The following is a 6,229-nucleotide window of genomic DNA, read 5'->3' on the forward strand; positions in this document are numbered from 1 at the left end:
GTATGTGAAAATTTCCACTTTATCCTCCATCAGTAGCCTCTCCTTCCAATTAGTATAAATTTTTTCTATTAACTTTGTGAAGTGGGATTCTTGTTTTACACATACCCCTGGAAAGTATACTTAAACTGTGGGACCCTGGGATTTTATATTTTCAAATAGAAGATATGATCCTTTTGTATCACAAAATGTACTTAAGATGTTTTGGATTATATTTAAATATTCTTGGATGAAATAGACTTAGTGATTGAAGCCAATTATTATATTTTTCCACACCAAAATAAATGCAATAGGAAAAGATGACAGTTCTATCTAGTATTCCTGCTTCAATATTGCACAAATTAGAAACATACATATTCTGTTATGTTACAGGGTCTAGGGCTCTGGGAGGACAAGGCTGAAGTCAGCTGAGATCGTGCCACTGCACTCCAGCCTGGGCAATAGACTGAGACCCTTTCTCAATAATAATAACAAAAGTAAAAAAGAAATATAATATTTAATAAAGATATGCACACACATGGGTTTATCATGATACACATGAACATGTGTGTACAGTTAAAAAAATGAGTAAATCTAGAAACCTGTATTTCCTCAATAGCTAGCTGAGTACTTCAATATGCATGTTTATTTCAACAATTTTGTGTTAAGCTTCAGTGGTAAATAAGCAGAGTACACTGACCGTAATGAATACTTCTTTTGATTAGGGTTATCACTACACAATTTAAATATGATATAGTTGGCTGGGCACATTGGCTCACACCTATAATCCCAGCACTTTGGGAGGCCGAGGCAGGCAAATCACCTGAGGACAGGAGTTCAAGACCAGCCTGACCAACATGGAGAAACCCCATCTCTATTAAAAATACAAAATTAACCGGCATGGTGGCGCATGCCTGTAATCCCAGCTACTCAGGAGGCTGAGGCAGGAGAATCACTTGAACCCGGGAGGCAGAGGTTGTGGTGAGCCGAGATAGAGCCATTGTACTCCAGCCTGGGCAACAAGAGCAAAACTCTGTCTCAAAATAATAATAATAATAATATATATAACATATATATAATAAATATATCATATATATGATATAGTTTAGAGTTAAATACTGGCTGCTCTTGGGAACTTTGAGGTATTCTGAGGGATATAAATAACACAAAGAGAATAGCATATTGGCTTGCAGCAGATTAGAGTCTGCTACCTGTGTGAATACTTGCTTTTCATGAACTATGAGGATCCCCTTAGCTTTTGAACTATTTCTACTTGTGTTTAAATTTACCTTTTAATTTTGGGATTTGACAGCCTCTGCCCTTCTGTTCCACTTAAGTGTGGCTTTTCCTACTCTGACTCACTTTGATTCTTGACCTCTGAATCTTATTCCTATTTTACAATAAATATACATGGAACATATGCCAATGAGTAGAGTGAAAGAGGGAAAAACTGCCAAGGAACTGTACTTAATTTTGTTCCTTTCACAAATCAGACACCATAACAGAAAAATTATAGGAATATGTGCATGTTCAGTAGCCTTCAGTGAAATTACACTGGTTATTACAAAGTGTTGGATAATCAAATTTTTTTTTGTTTTTTTGTTTTTGTTTTTGTTTGTTGTTGTTGTTGTTGTTGTTGTTTTGAGACGGAGTCTCGCTCTGTCGCCCAGGCTGGAGTGCAGTGGCCCGATCTCAGCTCACTGCAAGCTCCGCCTCCCAGGTTTATGCCATTCTCCTGCCTCAGCCTCCGGAGTAGCTGGGACTACAGGCGCCCGCCACCTCGCCCAGCTAGTTTTTTGTATTTTTTAGTAGAGACGGGGTTTCACCGTGTTAGCCAGGATGGTCTCGATCTCTTGACCTCGTGATCCACCCGTCTCGGCCTCCCAAAGTGCTGGGATTACAGGCTTGAGCCACCGCGCCCAGCCTATGGATAATCAATATTTTTTAAAGATTCAATAGTCCCTTCTCATAATTTTAGAACTTTGGGAAGTAATAATACGAATGTATTTTTAGCTGTGTCCTTTAATCTTTTACTGTTTCCTCTATGTGTGGTGTTTGGTTTGTTTGTGTGTGATAATTATTATAAGATCAGAGGCTAACAAAGGTGTTTATCATGACCTTTAAATTTTTTTTTTTTTTTTTTTTTTTTTTTTTTTTTTTTTTTTTTTTTAGAGACAGAGTCTTGCTGTGTCACCCAGGCAGGATGCAGTGGCACCATCTCAGCTTACTGCAACCTCTGCCTTCAGGGTTCAAGTAATTTTGCTGCCTCAGCCTCCCAAGTAGCTGGGACTACAGGTGGGCGCCACCATGCCCCACTAATTTTTGTATTTTTAGTAGAAACGGGGTTTCACCATATTGGTCAGGCTGATCTTGAACTCCTGACCTCATGATCTGCCTGCCTCAGTTTCCCTAAGTGCTGGGATTACAGACATGAGCCACTGCGCCTGGCTGCATGACATTATAACTTGTCTCATATACTCAATTTCCTGACCAGTTCAAGCTTATCTTTTGCCTACCTCTGCAAGATTTGAGAGCAATTAATAGAATAGCTCATAGTAGCTCTATTAAAAACTATCTCGTTGGTGGCGTGCTTTGGTTCACGCCTGTAATCCCAGCACTTTGGGAGGCCGAGGTGGGCAGATCACTTGAGGTCAGGAGATTGAGACCAGCCTGGCTAACATGGTGAAACCCCATGTCTACTAAAAACAATACAAAAAGTAGACGGGCATGCTGGCAGGTGAGAGTGAGACCTCGTCTTGAAAAAACAAAACAAAAAGCAAACAAACAAAAACTAATTTGTCATCAATCAGTTTAATTTTTTAGAAAAGATCCTAGTGAGATTATTTCAGATTATATCATGATAATCATTAAATAGATTACAGAGCTAGGGAACAGAATGAACCCTTCCTACTCTTAATTATCAGTAAAATTGTATTCACAAAAAAATATGATTGAGGCAAAATCTCTTGCTGCCTATCCAATGGCTATTTCGCACTCCTTCTTGATAACAGATCGCTGTGAATGTCTAGAACCTGAGTCTTAACTGATGAATCATGAAGGGGTCTGAGCTTATCATGTAATATTATTTTCCCTTTGCTTGCGATTGTTTTAGAGGCAGATCTATGATCTAAATTTGACCTCTGAGATATAAGAGAAAATAAGTTGAGAAATTATGGGAAAGATTTTACCCCTAATAAAAAAGAAGGCTATATCAGAGAAGGATTTTTTTGTCCTTTCTCTACCTTTCTACTTTGGAAAATTTTAAATAAATGTGGGCTTATCTAGAGCTGTAGCAGCTATTTACAAATAACTGGGCCTCATGATGAAATTGAGCACCTTGAGGAAGGCAGAGTTTAAGAATGAAAAGAGCACTTCCGGCGAAGCCATGGCGGCTGACGCTACTACCAAGCCGTCACGGCTGCTACCGTTAGAGTTAGTGCACAAATGTATAGGATCAAGAATTCACACTGTGATGAAGAGTGAAAAGGAAATTGTTGGTACTCTTCTAGGATTTGATGACTTTGTCAATATGGTACTGCAAGATGTCACTGAGTTTGAAATCACACCAGAAGGAAGAAGGATTACTAAATTAGATCAGATTTTGCTAAATGGAAATAATATAACAATGCTGGTTCCTGGAGGAGAAGGACCTGAAGTGTGAATAAGTTTCCTCGACTTATGCTAGATTCTGTTTTGTCTTTTAATGACAAGAAAATGGAATTTATTTTCCCACCGTCTAATGTTTAAATTCCATAAAGCTAAGTTTTCCGTTAAAGGGAAGTGCTTTGAAGATGTGTACCCATTTTTGTAAGTTAATCATGATTATCCTGGAAAAAGAAGAAAATAACTTCTTCTTTGAAGACGAAAATAAAGGTGTTTTTGGTTAACTATCATTTTATTTATTGTACTGCAGTAACCCGTGGAACAAAGATTGTGGTTATTTTGCCACTTACTTTTCTGTCATTATATGCTTATTTGCTTTCTCAATTACATGACCATTTGATTCTCAAACAAAAGTTGTTCCAAACAAAATGATGAACTTTGATTTGAACAAGTGCATTTAAACAACTGGAAATGATCACTTAGAAAATTCAATTAAAATGCTGTTGTTTTGTAATGAGGATTTTTCTACTGATTTCAAATTCCATGAACTCCTATTGAAAACAAACAATATACAGGTAATATATGCACATTGTAGAAATGCAGGAATTATTTATTGGAATTACCCTAAAGATATAAATTTTATCTATTTGCTTATAAAATTGGTTCAGAGGGTTATTACCTTAATGTAATTATTACTGAATTACCAGGAAATTAGTGGAGACAGAGCTTTAAGGTAAAGGATACTAAAAACAGCTAAGAACTCTAGGACTCAGGTAAAATCAAGGAACTGATAATAAGAGCATAGAAAGAACTGTATAAATTAAGTCGAAGAACTATTAAAAGCAAACAGGTAATATACACACATTGTAGAATTATAGGTAAGCAAAAAGGAGAAGGTTGATCATGCTTTGCTGTATATCTTCGTAGACTTTCTCAGTCTACTCTCAGTACACATTTTATTTTACTTGCTTATCCTGATTATACTGTTTTTACCCTCCACTTAAGTCGTTTTTTGAATTTAAATGGTGAATATCTTTCTGTGTCAAATATTTCAACATTAATGTATACATACATCAAATGGATTTACTATAAATTATTTAGCCTATTCTTACCGACCACAGTAGTCTAACTAGATCTTTATACATTTTTATTTTTCTAGAATAAACTCAAAAATGTGTAAGATTAAAAAAAAAAAAAAAGAAGAATGAAAAGAAACTAGGTTTTCAAGACACTACCGAGATACCAAGCAAACTCTTGGGACCAACTGTCTTAAGACTTCTTGTTGAGTGAAAATCAAATATCACTATGTTATGTCACTATGTTAGTAAGGTTTTCTATTTCTTTCAACTAAGCACATCTTAACTAGGATAATCTAACATGATTAATTATGCATCATAATGTATGGACTTGTCAATATGAATTTTCCAATGGTTCTCTCGTTATTAGCTTCACGCTGAGTAATTTGTTTTCTTGCATTAGAGTTACATTATGTTAATTTTTATTATGACTATTTCTATTGACATTCTCTTTGATTTAAAATCTTATGGTTGCCCTTGCTTGTAGTGTAATCTTCTAACATACTTTGTTAGAAATATAAATAAAATATATTATTTTTGCTAATGTCTGGGACACACCTCCCTTGAAGGTTCAAGATATGCCACCCAAAGTGAAAAATTATGGCACTTTGCAGCCCTGACCACTAATCGAGAACTTTGATGCTTTGGATTTTGGAGACCTCATTTTATCATCTGGTCCTTTTACTTTATGACTTGTCATGCTGCCACCTTTTGATGGGATTGAGATCAAGATAATAATTTCCAACTGGTCAGGAATATTGTGCCCCTTTGTTTTTATATCCAGATGCAATAGAACCTCTGACACACCACTACTATGGTTCTTAGGATTTGGAACAAAATGCTTCTTTCTTTTACAAAATAAATGTTTTCTTTAAACAACTCTTGATTGATCCTGGACCATTGTAGAAACTGAAGTCCTACCAATGCAAAAAATATATATGTATATATATGACAACTGAGCTGCTTATCATGAAATAAATGTTTTCCAGTTAACTATCCTACTTCATCAGCAGGAAGGAATAATAGAACCTACACCTATGTCTTCATGGGAAGTTCTCTATGGCCAGTTGATTAGTGAGGGAAAAATTCAGCCTGATTTACAGAAGTTACTGTACAACATCACGGCAACAGCCAAAAGTAGATTGCTTATGCATTATAACCTACTTGAATGCAATTTTAAAAGAAATTCAGCCTATGCAATTGGTTGTCCACGATGTCTAGAAGAAGAGATATTATTGATTTGTATGTGGCAGCTAATAATTTGTCTAGATAACTAGGGACTTGGAGCTAGGCCTGGTGGCTCACACCTGTAATACCAGAACTTTGGGAGGACAAGACAGGTGGATCGCCTGAAGTCAGGAGTTCAAAACCAGCCTGGCTAACATGGTGAAATTCCATCTCTACCAAAAATATGAAAATTAGCCAGGTGTGGTGGTGTGCGCCCATAGTCCCAGCTACTTGGGAGGCTGAGGCAGGAGAATCTCTTGAATCCAGGAGGCAGAAGTTACAGTGAGCCAAAATTGTGCCACTGCACTCCAGCCTGGGCAACAGAGCAAAACTCCCTTAAAAAAAAA

At 36.6% G+C, this 6,229-nt stretch overlaps 1 pseudogene; it reads left to right on the forward strand.

Moving 5' to 3' along the window:
- The first annotated feature begins 3,361 nt into the window (after window positions 1–3,361).
- On the forward strand, window positions 3,362–3,637 carry LOC104663280 (annotated as a pseudogene).
- The last annotated feature ends 2,592 nt before the right edge of the window (window positions 3,638–6,229 follow it).

This window comes from Rhinopithecus roxellana, chromosome 3 (assembly GCF_007565055.1).
Source record: "Rhinopithecus roxellana isolate Shanxi Qingling chromosome 3, ASM756505v1, whole genome shotgun sequence".
NCBI lineage: Eukaryota > Metazoa > Chordata > Mammalia > Primates > Cercopithecidae > Rhinopithecus > Rhinopithecus roxellana.